Below are 17,362 nucleotides of genomic sequence, written 5' to 3' on the forward strand. Positions count from 1 at the left end.
AAATATTTGGGAACTATCGAGAACTAACGATGAACTAACGATTGGTATGATCAAAAGTGGATACGCTAATATGGGTACGCCAACTTCACGGACCTGTGTTTATACCTATTTATTTTTTATTTTAATGCGGCACATTAAATATTTGTCGTGCTTTGACTAAATTAATACAACTAGTAACACCCAAATCCGTACACGCATGCATATCCAACATGGCCGACTTACTTTTCAAAATGGTGGAAAAGTCCCCATGGGATTTTTTGGGACTTTGAAGAAAGTCCCAGAAAATTGTTTGTGGGTTCAGGAGACTTTAATTAATTATTTCCAAAAGGTTTCAATTTTTTATCTTCATTTCCCTACTCAAATTCTAATAGGACTGGACTATAGTAAATCCTTACAGGATAGTCATGCATCCATTAATTTCAATTTTAGTATAACACTTGTTCAATTATTAGTGTACATTTTAAACTTCATATATTAAAATGTAAACTAACATTTTCTCCCTGAGAATAACATGGGAACTTTGAAGGTCACTGGGACAGAGCAAGGCCCCACTAGAAAACAGAGCCCTGATGAAATTTCAAAGATTTTTTGTTTGATGGCAAATTGTTAACAAACCAATGATGGCCCACAAACCTATCCTATGACATCTTAAGCATGGAGCATCTTGAGCCATCGGATGCGTGGCAGCTCAAAACAATTATTACCCAATTCATGTTGGCCTATTAAATATTATAGATATATCTTTATAAAGCATTTCAAAAATATTACAACTTGATTTGGGACACATTGAAGTGTCATCAACTGTTCACAAACTTCATGAGGAATCAAAAGTAAAAGATTACACCACAGTATTAACGGGATTTAATTTATAAGGATGATAAATGCACAAGGAGTATGTTGAATCTATGGTGTTAGATGGCTTTCATGATCTTATCATGTTCAAGGTCCACACATATTATGGTTAGTGACAGTGACGACGCCAAGGATAACCAAACATGCGTCAGCTGTCAGCTTCACTGTGTCTTCGCCTAGCAAGCAATATGATCCGACACATTCCGTGCTGGTGTTTCATAGTACGGTCTTTGAGAGCATAGATTAATGCTTCGATTAGAAATACATTCCATACCCATGTTAAAACTATAGTCCGTTTAAGAATAAAATTGAACACACTTATAAATTGAGACACCAACAGAGTGCGCATTCGTAAATGTTTAGCGACTCAAACTTGCAGGACTTAAAGCAAACCATAAAATTATCCCAGTAATAAGAAATAATGGAACAAATAGAGTTTTAGAGAATGCGGGTTTATCCAGCGGTTTATTTCCAGGTTCATTTAATAAAAGCCTAATGATCATGGCAGGTTAACTCTAGCTTCGAACCATCAAAAGCCTACTGACTTTTCCCAGAATCGAAGCGGAGATATGCTTTGGATTGGCAGAGGGCAGAGGAACAGTTTTAACCAAGTCAAACTGACTGGACTACTTATTACACACTATAGCATCTTTCATGTCACATTAACTGGTAACTAATACAGGGAGATAATGGAATCTCTACTTATAAAAGGCAAAGCCCTTACTTACTCACTCACTCATCACTAATTCTCCCACTTCCCATTTACCTAGGAGGCTGAAATTCGGTACACCGATTCTTTGGACATTTAAATAGGAAAAATAAGTAGGCTGTTGGCCCCGAAACTATAGTCATTATAAAAGACGACTTGGATTGAGGACGTATACAAGGTATTTAACCTATTATTATTAAAAATAAGTAGTTTTTATTTTGATCGGGCTTTCGGGCTCCGCCCCAGTGGCTCTAGAGTTTCCCATATTAACCTTATGAGTACTCATATTTAAATGGAATTAAAGAATCTTAACTGCTGGTTCGACTAAACAAGTTGATTCTGTGATGTTCAATAGCACTAAAGAGTTAATAGGTTTACCAACAGGGTGCAGCACTATTATTTTTTTACATTTTTGACAACAGCTTGCAACCAAAAGGTGAGTGAGCGTAGCGAACGAACTTCAACCTTGAGGCGAGTTAGCGTAGCGGTAGCGAACGAGCTAACCTGAAGGCATACGAGCTCCAACCTAAAGGTGAGTAAGCGTAGCAAACGAACTTCAATCAGGACGTGATTGAGCCATGCGAACGAGCTCATCTTGAAAATTAACGGGCATTGACATAAAACCACATTAGGACAGGACGACGACTTGACCAATTGAACATATTTGTTTCATGAATAGAGCCAATATAACCACAGGCTTAGTGGAGATAGTCATTTTTAATTTATTATCAATACTTATGAAGTTAAACAGGGCAAAGCCCGCGGGTACAGCTAGTTTTATATAAAAGATTTATAATAGACTGCAGCGCACTCTGTGAATGGCTTATTGAACTATGTTCTTTTTTAATAAAAAAATAGGCTACAACATAGACTGTGGTTACAGATAGGCTATATAAATATGTCAACTTCTTCAGTATCATTAGTGGATGGTATTACTCAGAGAGTCATTTAGTGATGTGAGCTGTGAAATTTCCGTACAATTTTTGTTTAGGTCATAGCTGATGAACTAATATAAAATTATGTTATATTATTTAATCTATGGTTATACTTTTCTAGCAATCCAATATTTGCCGTGTTTACAAAAATGGTTATGTAGATTATTCAAAATAAAGATATAACGATAATCATAACGTATAACCCCCATCAATTCATTAGCCAACAGATTCTATTTAGATATGGTAATTTTATGGATCAAATTCTTATATAATTTGATTGAAGATTTGTATCTTGTTCTATAAAAGTTATTTGTAGCTTAATTTAAAATCATGGCGATTTATGGTGCAACCTATTTTAGAAGTGAACAGTTCGCAATCTCCAGGAAATAACGCAAAGAACATTCTGTTTTTTCTTACACATAATCGAATACGATGACGATGCCTGATGTTGTTTTTGTGCTGTTGACATAATGACGTAAACTTTGTATATGTATTAAAGTTGTGTGTTTCGATCGCTAGGCCTACAATAGTAACAAAATGTGGGTTTATTAATATACAAAGGTTTGACCTGCTATTATCCTAAATACGATTCGAGATTACTACTTGATAACACAATTGACTTTGAAAAGTGCAAGATCGCTTCTTATTCTGTTGTATAAATTGACGCCTGATATGATTTGCATTTTATGGAGACGTTTGAGTATGTGTCTATCTCTAGAAGCAATATTTTACAAATAGATGGTTATTGTTAGGGCAGTTTTAAAGTTGGTCAAAAGACAACAAACATAAACCGTACATAGCTAACATTAAACAATAAAAGGTTTAAATTACCTGTATCCGTCAAGTGAGCCTGGTTTGTAGTTGGTTAACTACAGCGGTTTCGTGTTAATATTAACACATCTTCAGGTCAAATTGTTGCATTGATTTATTCCATAGAATTGTCGTCATAAGGTTCAAAGTTCACAAAAACCTTATGATTATGGAATAAATCAATGCAACAATTTGACCTGAAGATGTGTTAATATTAACACGAAACAGCTGTAGTCAACCAACTACAAACCAGGATCACTTGACGGATACAGGTAATTTAAACCTTTTATTGTAAAAATCAGTGATCCAGAGGCTATACCATAAAAACTAACATTAAAATTGTCTTCAGCTGATCCATAAGGATAGGGGTTAGGTAGGAGGGAGATAGTATGATTGTATGGTAACTAGGCTATTTCTTTCTTCGTATTCGACCAGCAAATCTATTTTACTGAGCATAACAATCCAAATGTAGTGTGTTTTACTTGTCATTTATGATTTTATGACAGAAGAGTTGAGTATTTATAACGTTTACTCAAAAATAAACACAACATAACAAGCTTCAAATTCAATGACATAAAAGTCTACTGGCACTACCCAAAGTAGAATATTTTGATAGCCAGTTGAAAGGACCCATACTGAAATAACACATTTTTAGACCTAGAAGTTTAATGTCAATCAAGCTTTAGTCAATGTCACGTAGCCGAGCTAGAATGTTGCTTGCGTACACCACACAAACCGGAACCCCATTGTTGCTACTGACAGCGATGCTATCTACATTGGTGAATTTACATCAACAATTTGAAACACAATACGATTTTGTAACAGTTTGTGGGTGGGCGGAGAACTCAACTAGGTTTTGACTACAATACAACTCTAGTAGTACCATCTAGATAATCTGGTATGTATTTATTCGGAATGGATAATAAGCTTTTGAATAAGCTTGCGCACACAATAGGTGTGTTATGATTCCAACCGTGGTCTGACTGTCAGAGTTGGGTTTCATCTCAGCATCATGGGTGGCGCAAGTCGACAGTCAAACTGAACAAGTTCACTTAACAACGTCAATCTCGACAAGGAATAACCAAGGTTCACAAAACCACTTAGGATTAGGAAACATATTTGCGCTTTGTGCTAATTTATTCTGAATGCATACAAGCTATTGACGAGTTGGGAAGGTTGTTCGAATACTGGGTTTTGTGCTATGTTTACACGGAATGCTGTTTTAATTTTTTTAACACGTAAAAAGTTAAGTAAAAACTTTTCTTAGAAATAAGTCTTTGTATAACTTTGTATGGTACTTCAGTATTAAACGGAGGCCACATTTTGTCAGCGCGCTGCGGCGGTTATGTTAGGTTGGGTTATCATAATAGAAAGTATCGTTCGATTCATAACGAAGCGAGGAAAGTCCTACACACATAATATTTACGATAACCCAACCTAACATAACCGCCGCAGCGCGCTGACAAAATGTGGCCTCCGTTTAATACTGAAGTACCCTTTGGATTTGCTTTAATAAAGTGTTTTGCTTTAGCATTTAGGTACGAACTCAGGACTATAGTGTTCGCTTTTAAATCGAAATTTGAATGTAATTCCAGCCGGATCGGTTCTAGGCCCAGTTGCAATATGTCATTGCACAATCAATTATTGATGATATCTAACAATATGATATAGCACAAGGTCAACCATACATAGTAACTTGACAAGGCTTGGACCATTAGACATAGAATTTAAACTATGATAATAGCGTAGAAACTCGCAAATGAGCACAGATAAACAATTTGTTACCACATTAACCATTGAAAAATTTCACAGTAATAACATAAAATTCGTCAGTACTATAGTATTAAGGAACGCGGCAGCGTTCCGCCCCGCCAAGTCCCCCAGCGGTACACAGCTGCTGCAGTGTATATATACATGACGTGACAAAGTGGCTTTTTTACTCGTCTATAGCTCTGAAGAAACAAAAGCTATTAAAATAATTGTTCATCTACTGGATAGGGGCAATCATTCTCAACAAAATTAAAAAAAAGAATTTAAAAAACGGTTGTGTTTGAGCCAAGAAAAACTAGTTTGAAAATTCACAAATTTTCCGTGTTCTCCTTCTTCTCCTTAAATGTTGACGGACCTACAGCCCAAACCACTGGCTCAATTTTAATGTTTTTTATGTTGTTTGAAAGCCCTTAGCGTGTAGATGTGCCTTTTGAGGGTCTCAAGTCGGTGCGTTGACCCATAAACCCTTGGCAAGCCCTCAAAGTACGAGTTTGGCCCATTTAAATAACATGGGATTAAAATCAAAACAAAAGAAGGACCAGCTGCGATTAAATCTTAATTAATTAAATGTTAGAGAAATTCATAGGAACAGCTGACAAATTATTTTAATACTTTTATAAAGTATTTTTTTCAGGTATACTGAATGATTTGAACTACTTACTATATAAAATTACTTAGAGCAGTGATATTCCCCGATACTTTCCATTGAAAAATGCAGTGTACCGATGGTACACTGGTACAGCAGCTCGTCATTTTTAACAGTTTAATACTACTTATCAAAACATATGAAACCTAGGAACTTGAAACTTAGTACTAGTACGCTAGTACTAAGGTTTATTCTATGTTTTTTGATACACTAAAACAAATAAAACGATCGGGAAAATCACTCTACATATGTTAAACAAGCAATTAAAAAGTGATATGTAAATTTAGGATAAATGAGTTATTCAATATTTGTTTTGCCTTATGCTATTTCTAACAAACCTAATTAGTTTGATTACATTTTTACATCTCTAATAAGGGCTCAATTTACACTAGTCTTTAGATATACGGGTTTTATTATTAGAACACTTATGTAACATCAACACATTTTATGTTGTTCAAGATGAGCATTGATGAAATTTGAAACTGAGTTTAAGCCCAGTGGGTTTGTTAAATAGTAATTTTGGTACGTGTGTCAAAAAGTTTTTAATCTGTTTAAAGCAGATAAGACCAAAAATGTAGAATTTAGTTCTACATTAACAATATTATTGAAATTAAATGAGATGTAGTTGTGCCGTGGTCTATATATCAGAGAAAAGAGGATTTTTATTTTAACTGTTAATTTTCTACAAAAATAAATAAAATCTAACAAAAAACCACTAAGTGGTAACACTTTCCCCGCCAAGTCAGCAATCCAAAAAAGTTAATAAATCATTACTTTTTCCGCCAAGAAAAACAATGTAATGTATGTAAGTTTGGCAACTTGGCGGCAGACTTTTGCTCGATCCCTTTAAAAAATACCATAAAACTAATTTCATTGAGCAAATATCCCTCCCATTGGTACATTGCTAGGTGAGAGCTTATTTTACAAAATTTGACCTTATTTGTGCCACATTTCATAAATTATACTTAGTTGGACTAATTAATTAGAGAAGTTGATTTGTGAAATTATCCACGAACGTAACTTAAATGAAAAAAACCAAGCAAAAGTCTGCCGCCAAGTTGCCAAACTTACATACATTACATTGTTTTTCTTGGCGGAAAAAGTAATGATTTATTAACTTTTTTGGATTGCTGACTTGGCGGGGAAAGTGTTACCACTTAGTGGTTTTTTGTTAGATTATAACATATCACCCGAACGTAATACAGTATCATTAACTTGCACGACTTTCTTCTTGATTTATGTTTTATACCTGGCTATCCGTAAACAGCAGGTTTTGTTCTATTTTAAAGGATAACTAGAGGATATCAAGCTCGCCTTACAATGTGAAGGCTGCTGGTCCGATCCTGATAAAAGTCTAATTATTTCGATTAATTAGAACTGGACCCAGTTGCCCTTGATTATTGTGTTCGTATAAACAACACAAAAACAGCTGATCTAAGCCAGTAACAAAGCTAGTTAGATGATTCATTCCATTCAGTTTACAACACCGTACTAACTGTAGACTCTAGACAAAACATGTAGTTGAAACTGTGTGTGGCCGGTCTGCACGATTTTTATTTCAGCTGCAGTTTTTTAATACGGACAAAATGAGAGTTTAAAAATTAGAAATTAAAAAAAAAATTATTGTAGGCCTAAAACTCTAAAAAAAATATATAGTTAATTTTTTAATTAAACTGTCATAACCTAACCTAACTAACCAAACTTGCTGATAATGGCAAAATTGAATGAAGGGGTTTACTAATAGAAAAAATAATTCTGTTCATAAAATAAAACTATAATGCCTCAAATTAAAATTTATATTTTTTAATTATAAAATTAAACTGTGATAATCTAACCAAACTAACCAAACTTGCTGATAATGAGAAAATTGAATGAAGGTTTACTAATCGAAAAAAAGTTCTGTTCATAAAATAAAACTATAAATAGCTCAAATTCAATTTTATAAGGTTTTAATTATAAAATTTAACTGTAATAACCTAACAAAACTAACCAAACTTGCTGATAATGCAAAAATCTTAGACAAAAAGTTTCTGTCCCCGATTGGGTTTCGAACCTGGTACCATAAGTTTCAAAGCCCGGCACGCTATCCACTAGACCACCGAGGTCGATGGCTTCTTTCCGTTTCATTGCGCTAATGGTGTTCCCTCAGCCAATAGAATGCTCTCATTTTGTTCTTATTAAAATAACTGCAGCTGAAATAAAAATTGTGCGGCCGGCACTACATAACCAGGGGAGTTATTGAGTTTTCCTGACTGTTGCAAAAGATAAAACATGTTTAGAGACAAGAAGTGTAAGCAAATTCCTACTTCATATGGAGTAAACACGTTGGCGTAAATCTTCAATCCCAAAATGTGATATGCGACGCATGTCGGGAAACGGTGATAACATTTTGACACAGTAAATACAAGTTGATGTTGAACCTTTTGCTCATTTTGAATTTTCAAATTTGAAAGTGTGTGTATGGTGCCAAGCATTTTGTTATTGGAATTTACATTTCAGAGAGTTCGATTACAAAATAACAATTCATACTTTCACATTGATCTTGATTCAAGATCAGATTTCAACACTCAGTTAAGAGGCTGTAGCGTGGTTTAAAAATAAAGAATTGTTGAAATGATGTATCATGGTTTAGGGAATGTAGTGTTATAATCTAAGTACAGTATATTATTCAGCCTGATGTGAAATCTGAGTAATAATATATGAGTGGTAATGTAATGAGTGGATGTAGTGGTAATACCATAGATTAGTAGTTGTAGTGAGTCTACACCAGTCATAGTGCTAATATCTGAAAATGCAGTACTCATATTAGTAATATCTTAGTTGAAAATAGAGTTGGTAATAAGAGTACAGTATACAGTACACTTACTGGTCACATCTCTTTAAGGAAACAGTATTTTAAATTTCGTAACGAAGTAGGTTTAAAATAGCCGCAGCTTCATAGCCCATTCAATTATGGTTTACCACCGTCTACTTGGAACAACAAGTAAAATTTTATACGCTGCTTTAAATAGACCTAACTGAATAGACTTTTCTGACGTAAGTCAACTAGAATTGAAATTGTATTCACATTATCAACTCCAAAACTAAACCGTATCACGATTTTTACCAAACGTAACATTGAACTTACAACGTTGGTTTAGATATCGTATACTTAAGGGGGCATAGGTTCCACTAAAATCCTATTTTCATTTTCCCTGGGTAATGTGAGCTAGCCTCGGGCTGGACTGTGTAGAGGAGGCTAGCCAAGTAGCGGCTTGTTAGTTGAGCCACTCTGGGCCTGGGTATAACAAGCCTATCACGATGGCAGTGTGGGGCCAATTAAAACGTTCCTGCCACAGTGCAAAAAACTGTATACTACCTAGCCACTAGCCAGTATAAGTGTAGAATGGACCACGAAAATAGCAATAGGACTCTCAATATTTTCAGAACTCAGGGATGTCCAATACATTTAAATTGTGTCAATACTTTTTCAGTATTTCTTTGGTAACCTAAGAACTTATCTTAAAGGCTTGGAATCATTTTCAGACAATCCTCACAGTTCCAATTTTTCTTCTATTGCAAGTTTTTAATTTCCTTTGTTTGCGTTTGAAATGATTTTATAACAGTTATTTAAAATCTGACTTACATTTTGAAAAATAAATAAATACTGGAGCTTGCCCCGTGGTCGAAAACTCGACCAAAAGTATATTGTGCAAACTTCTCTATTTTCACCCCACGCTGTAAATAAAACATGTGATAGGAACTTCTTCCATTTGTTTCGATTTTCTGTTTATATTTTTTTGTTATTTCGTTACCAACATGGCAACCCATAAGGTCCATGTTAATTTTTTTTAAATTCCAAAATAATTTCTCGTTCTTATTTTTGGGCCTATTTGGGATTCTGCACATCTACAGGAAAATATCTTTCATTTGGTACCAACCCCGTGTAATTCGGTCCAGTATATTTTCCAGTATATTAAACGGTGAGGCTAGCTGTCCGTTTTGCAAAAGTGTTTAATATGAGATATTATTCAAATTTGAGTTGATTTAATCACACTCCAAAAGTAACATTACGTCCGCATTAACTAACAATAAGTCAGCATTAATATACGTATCAGATTAGAAAACGTTGTTGAATCAACCAAAACTTTGGAGCGTCTGAGGTTCGGACAGACAAATTCAAGTAGGTCTAATAGGTTCCCTGATAGCATTGACTGTTGTATTAATAGTCAAAGCTGATAGGAAAGGTGGAAGACCTTCTAATTTGATTTTTATTATTTTAATAGATTTGTATTTTTTTCTTTTTTGAAGTAGATCGTTATGTTTTATGGAAATCTTGATTCTTGACAAACCGTGTATGTAAACCCGTTTTCAGTATTTTGGTGGTGTTAAAACCTTAAAGCTGTATACGGTAGGTCAAAATTTGTTTCAATATAAACACAGAAAGGGAATAAGTATCTATATAACTTCGTACTAAAGCCATTGATATCAAATAAATTTTGAATGGCGACCGAAATTGAAAAGTCGATCTATTCTTTTAGCTTTTAAGAATAAATAAAGTCTTTCGTTCCGAATGTGAGAACGTCATACGTCTGTTTGGTCATAGTCTGTGCTACAATACAACGGTTACGCTAAAATGAAGTGACGTACCTACCGTACTTAATTTTGCCGTGGAAGCATGCTGTTATTCATTCACTAGGAGGTCCGAGTTTTGTCAACATAGTAAATGATAAAGGGGTTCAGATTTATAGAGATAAAATTAAAATGCTGAAATAATTTATTATAGCAAGATTTCAACTCTCTTGAAACCTTGATTTGTTTTTTTTTTTATTATCCACGCTTTTGAATTGTAGGGCTTAAAAATATGAAATTGTCTCCGAAGGTTTTGCTCTCGCAATAATTACGGGGCCGAAACAGTATAAACGAGCTTAGTGACAACACTATTGGAATAATCGTAATGCAGCTAGGCGTGTTTTAAGTACGATTTAAAGATGAGCATTATATTTGTATGTATTTTCCGTCTGTATATCTTTTTGCAAAGCTAACAACAAAAGCAGTCGCATTTGTATAGGCTAGACACAGAGAAGTTACTTCTCTGTGGGCTAGAACTTTTACTTAGCCAATTTTTTCAGCGCTTCTTCATTTAGGGACTATTTCCAGTGATTTAGCTGGAAATCTGAGTGGTTGTGGATTTTAATCTCACCCTTCATTAAGTCTCACCAATTCTGCTTAAAACATGGAAAGTGAACGTTGATGCCTCAATAAATTAATTGAATCGACTTGTATATCTAGGCCCAGTTTCATACTGTATACATGGCTGGGTTCGTCAAATGCTACTACACATGAGTTCTTTTATGGGTAACTGGATATTTTAATCTAACTGGTCCTCAAAAGTACCTCTATACTTTTGAGCAGTCTTAGTCATAATTGAGTGAATTTCTTGGACAACGTCAATTGTCATTATTATCAATTGACAATGCTGAGGATTCTAGGAGTGCTTTATGGCGTAGTATTTAATTAACATTAGACGTTACAAATTATTATTATATTCGTTGTTTGGTCTAAAATAATAATTCAGTGAGTTTTTAATCTACACATTTATAAATTACAAATACGGTATGGAATATATTCATGGCCAGACGACAAACCAACGTTAAATAATTTGTTTTTATTGAAGACTACCCTTATAAGTCTGCAAATAACATAATAGATTTATCGTTATCTAATAAATTGTATGTTTATTAGTTATCATGTTTTTTTCCTAATCAATGAACTCTTTTTACTATTGCTGTTATATTTAAACTATTTCCTATTTTTTTTTTTAGTTAAATACAACGTTTTCAATGAAATACAAAACAAGTTAATTTAAGCTTTACTCGAACTATAATATTAGAGTTCAGATTTTATATTTGACAAATACAACTTTTACTACAATTTTTACATTTTCTATTTCAATTTACAAGTCACGGATGTTATTTTATCACACTTGTAACTTATTAGTTTATCAAAGTTTTATCACGCCTAACAAATTAACAAATTGTTACATTTCACTGTAACAGTGTATTTACCGTCTTGTAAATATTTACAGTAAAAGTGTAGAAGTGTTATTATCAAACATAATTGAAAAACAAATATTTTCTTTCTAGAACAAATTTGTTTCTATGTACAGAGCAATGAAACCCACTTAGTAAACAAGTTCAACACTTACATACATATCAACACGGCACAACTGATAAGAAACTAGTAGTGATAACCGAACACTACATCGTGCACTAATCACAATGTTCTCTGACAGAGAACTGGCTGGAGTGCGGCTCCCGCCAAATGTGCCGCCTCCCTCCCGCGCAAACCACCACCACATCAGCTGATGTCAACAGCTTTGTTGTCCCACAGCCATCTTAATTACGTCTATTGTTGCGTTGTTTTGTTGACATTGTGTGGAACAAATTCACTATACCATTAATTAGTTGGCACAACTATTGTGTATTGAACGATAAATTATTAAAAGAAAAGGAAATATGACGGGACTTCGTGATGCCAGCGAAACTCATTGTACGAATTCTTTTACTTAAGAAAGTTGTAAATAACTTTTGTTGTTACTAAAACATATTTTTAATTGAAAATGAAATTGATTTTGTCTCTATATATAACAGTGACATATAGAAAAACAGCTTCAAATTTTAACATGAACACGAGTGAAGGAGCTGACTCTTCTCAGGATAACATACTTAATTGCTTAAGTACTTGATAATTAATTAAGTAAGTTGCTTGATTAATTTACGAGTACCGTTAATGTATACCAGCAGTTACACTTGTATTGGCTCTACCACTCCTGTTCATGTTACCCAGAACGTATTGATTTAGTGATTTCTCAGTACTTGGTCAAGTGCTACTATACTTTACCGACATGACTAATGTAGTTAAATACACTTTAACATGCAACCATATTGCACAAAACCTTGTATTGATATACTGTACTAGTTAATAACAGTTAAAATGAAATAACATTAACCAGAATAGTTTGACGTAAAAAACAATACCCACGCGAAATTTATTTCAGGCTTGTCAGTTCTATTTATTTAACTGATAAAAACAATTGACTACACCTACAAAAACGATTTCATTAAAATTTTTAAAGTACCTATGAAAAACGACCCCATAGTTCTAAACTATTAACACAATTTATTGCAAAGACTTTTATTCTTAACTCCTGGTTGAATCTGTGCCTAATTTGTATAAAAATCCATAAATCGATTGTAACAACTGCTGGTATTGATATAGTTGAGACTGTTATTGATGCTATTGATAGAGGCGACTACTGTGTTGGAATTTTCATGGACCGTATAAAGCATTTCGATAGTGTTTCGCATCAGACACTTATTTCAATATTACAACGTTTTGGTATTACTGGTAATTCACTAAATTGGTTTAAATCATATTTATAAAACAGGCAGCAATATGTTGAACGGAATACAATTACAGAATTCAATCAATTACATAAAGTCAAATAATCTTTAAAACAAGTTTCATATGGAGTCCCTCAGGGTTCTATTCTTGGTCCAATTTTATTCCTCTGTTATATCAAAAGCCTACCTTTTAGCTCTAACGAACTTAAACAGTAAATTATGCCTCTATGCTGATGATGCAAATTTAATAGCTTCTGGTAGATCAAAAAATGAAATTAAATATATAGGCAATAGTAGCCTTAAATCTATATATGAATATTTATCTTGTAAAAATGTATTGCTTAACTCAGAGAAAAATAATTACATAAATTTTTCAACTGCCAAAAAAATTAAACAATTAAAAAATTTATAACAATTACTTAACCCAAGCGACTCAAACTAAACTATTAGGACTAATAACTGATCAAAATTTATGTGGGTTGTACAGTACCACATTGATAGACTAAAAAGTAAAATTTGTTCAGGTCTATTTATGCTGCACAACTTGTCTAAGCTCTGCTCGTTTGGATGTTTTACTGAAGGTTTACTTTACTCACATATTGTATTCGGCATTGAATTATATGGTGCAATAACCATTCAAAATTTAGATAGTACTGTATATTAATTTTACAAAAGAGAGCCATACGCATACTGTATGTTAAACTTAGGAGGCAACCAATCGGTGAAACAGTATTTTGCTAAATTCTATATATTTACAATGTATGGATTATACATTTATAAAACTATAATTAATCTAAATTGTGAAATGAATAAAAATACACCGAAATTGGGAATCACACATAATATTATAATACTCGGCATCGGAAAAAAATCCCTTATCTCAAAAATCCTTTCGGGCTCCACCCCAGTGGCTTTGAAATTTCGCTTGTTCACCTTATGAATTAAAATAAAAATATTTAAAAGAATGTATCTGGGGACATGGCTCGGTGTAGTTTATTTCGATTGTAAAAGCAATATAATGGAAACTCATGTTTTATTGGCTTTTATTATTTAAATTTCAGTGGAATTTCAATTTATTATGATGGAAATTTTAACCTGACAATCCTTAAGACATTCATTTATTTTACAGTCGATGAGAGGTCTCTCGTTTATGATAGCCTATACTTGCATAAACATTGTTTTGACATTTTGTTTGAATTAAGATTACTTTGGGGATTAAGTTTTTGTAGAAGAGAGTCAAGTTAAATAATCAGTATTTGATCGGAACATGGAACTATGTTCACCTATATCGAGTTATCTTCAGTGTAATCTTTGCTCACAACTGATGTTTTTCCTTTTGAACTGTATTTTGTAATTTGCTAGTATACTGTGGGTAGATCGCTTATTATGAACACTTATCACAGCTTACAAGTCTTTTGATTACTTTTTCCTTGTTATTTTGGTCAACCAACATGGTTACTTAGCAACACATAAGACCAATGTTAAACAGTTTTGACTTTCAATTTCATTTTTTTAAGTAATTAGATTTTTGTTGGCAGTTTTAACTGTATTAAAGCGATTTTTTCCTTTAGAAATGAAAATTTCTTGTTTGATTCATTAAACATTTCAGGTTCTACAAGGTAATTTTTCATATGCCCAAATGATAACCAGTTTAAACATATGCAAATGATTATATCTTGCTCTCAGTCATGATTGGCACTGGAATCTCGAAAACATGTTTTGTATGTCATTCCAGAGTTTGTTTATCATGGAAGATTTGTTTGATTGCATAATATATTAAACTTTACAAGGCTTAAACAAGCATGTGGACTAAACGCAATTGCCAGATACTAAATTGTATTTTATACTGTTTTATAACCATAGGAAACGTTAACTGTGGTTTAATCTCTTTGTAATGCTGTGACGTATTGATGTGTTATGTTTTCTGATAGAGAGAAACTCACAAAGTAAAAAAAAAAAAAAAAACAATAATGCCAATTGTCACGCAGATGAATTCGCAATTTAAGAAATAAATGGATTTTGTATTTAATTTTATTCAGAACCTTGTATTCAACATCGAAGTTAAGGTACAGGACGGAACACTCGTATGAAACCCTTTCACTCAATAGAAACTAGAAACTACAGGCAGCATCAACTTCATAAATTGGCACACAATGAAGTCATGTAACCTGCTTCTCTACTTACTTAAAACTCAAAACTACAAATTTGTTTAAGGTTTTTGTAAATTGGTTTGGAGGGTTGTAAGATTTATACAATTATTTATATAATCACGTGAAATACTCTCGCAATTGGGTATATCAGAAGTAATCAGCTGTTAAAAATCAATTGTATCTATCATCTGTTTTAGCTGGACTATTCATCAAGATCTCTGCTGATATATTATCAGTACCGGAGACCGAGCCTCGCACGGCTGTGATTTCGGTTCAAGCGTATTGTTTATTACCACGAATACTAGAATATGTAAGTACATACACATACCGGCACACGAAACATTTATATTAACATGAAACAATTTAACACTGACTGGCTATCAATGTACCGGTCCGCACGATGTTAGTACTGTAATTTGTTTAGGCCGGCCAAGAGTATTAAATGTTAAATTGTTTCATGTAAATACAAATGTTTCATTTAACAGTGTGTATATGTACTAGATGTGGAATGCAGCTACCAATGCTTTTAACAGTAATTAACAAGGCAGAAGATTCGACAATGGAGCAGATTGCCCCGAAACTAGTCATCAGAAAAAAAGAGGACTAGGATTGAAGACGTAAAAAGGCATTTAACCTATTATTAGTACTTGTTATTTTGTTCAACCAACATACGGTAGTTACTTGGCAACCCATAAGGCCAATGTAAAATTTTTGAATTTTTTAAATGAGTTGAGTAGCGAAATACAAATTTTCCTGATGCTGACACCAATCTGTTTTTAGAGCCATAAATCCCTAATTCCAAAATTATGTCAAAATCCTTCCGCTGAATTTCGAGATATATATTACAGACGGACAGATAGGCAGACAAACAGGCATAGCTCGTATTAGAATATAGGATACCGCTAACAATTTATTCATTACCTACAACACAGTATTTTAATATATTGTTGTAAACAAACTCACAATTATTGGGAAATATATAATCAATGGTAGGACCCAGGACCCGGCTGTCCTTGATCTGGACTCTAACAAATGGTCCTGGCTATAGAATCGGGAAATCTGAGTAGCAATACAAAGCTACATTGATAATCTCACTCCATTCCACTACACATGCCCTGCATTCATGTTCAGCTTATTAAAGCTATGGTTCCACAGAATGCGGAATCTCCGCCATGTGGTGCGATTTTTTCCGCTGCGGAATTAAAACGACACTGGCATGTGTGCGGTTCCACTGACGTGCGTGTCCGCATCCCGAATTTTCGGTTCCGCATGGCGGACAAATCATACTGGTCTGATAGCAGTGGCAGTGCGGATTCCGCCAGCGGAGAAGAGCCATCAATTAATTATTGTGAACTATCCTATAAGTTATTGTGATAATTTATTTTTCTAATATTATTTCAATAACCTTATTCTTTTCGCGGCTTGTATTTTTTATTCGTGTATCAACGAAACTACAATTTAAGTTCAAATTGTTATTTTATTAATGTTTACTATCACCATCCTCATAAAAAATTAATAAGGCGATTTTTAAGAACTAGGTCTAACATCAGTTGACAATAAAAGTAACCACAATTAAAAATAATTAAGTCTGAATATTACCTAATATTATTTTATGGTATTATATTTGTGTTCCATAATCGTCGCTAGTTTGGACGGAACTGAATTTCCGCAACGTTATTTCCGCGGTCAGTGGAACCACCCCTGTTCAGTAAACTTTAACCATTCATATTATTTAACACTCTATGTTTGATTTAATGTACATCTCTTTTCCTTGCAACTAACATGTGTTCTTAATCAAATTAAATTATTCTCTATTGCTAACACATGTTGTGTATCAAAAAGTAAATAAAACAGTGCTTGTTCTCCTATCCCAAAAGTGTGTTCATTTTTTTCTCCTCTTATAATCTCCATTTAATTTCATTCTCTACAAAACATTCATTGGTCCTAATCGAGCCTGGATTTTGAATTTCAGTCTTTGGATTCAATTTTCAGAACACTTTCAAGCTATCGAAATATCTTTATTTTATCATTCAATCTCTTTATGTTTCTCCCCACTCTCATAGTGTCACAAACTCTATCTAATTCTTAGTAAAGTTACACTCCAT

General features: G+C 33.5%; 1 protein-coding gene across 2 annotated transcripts in view; it reads right to left on the bottom strand.

Annotated features, from left to right (window-relative positions):
* Positions 1-11,995, bottom strand: part of LOC128994594 (organic cation transporter 1-like) — a 40,193-nt gene extending 28,198 nt beyond the window's left edge. The window contains exon 1 of one of the 2 annotated variants that reach the window (XM_054419252.1): positions 11,910-11,995. The gene's annotated coding sequence lies outside the window, so the exon portion shown is untranslated. The remainder of the gene's footprint in view (positions 1-11,909) is intronic. The other variant, XM_054419253.1, reaches the window with a different exon arrangement.
* Positions 11,996-17,362: the final 5,367 nt, after the last annotated feature.

Source organism: Macrosteles quadrilineatus, unplaced genomic scaffold, assembly GCF_028750875.1.
Source record: "Macrosteles quadrilineatus isolate MER2022 unplaced genomic scaffold, UCM_ALF_1.0 Scaffold_5__1_contigs__length_97177068, whole genome shotgun sequence".
Taxonomy (NCBI): Eukaryota; Metazoa; Arthropoda; class Insecta; order Hemiptera; family Cicadellidae; genus Macrosteles; species Macrosteles quadrilineatus.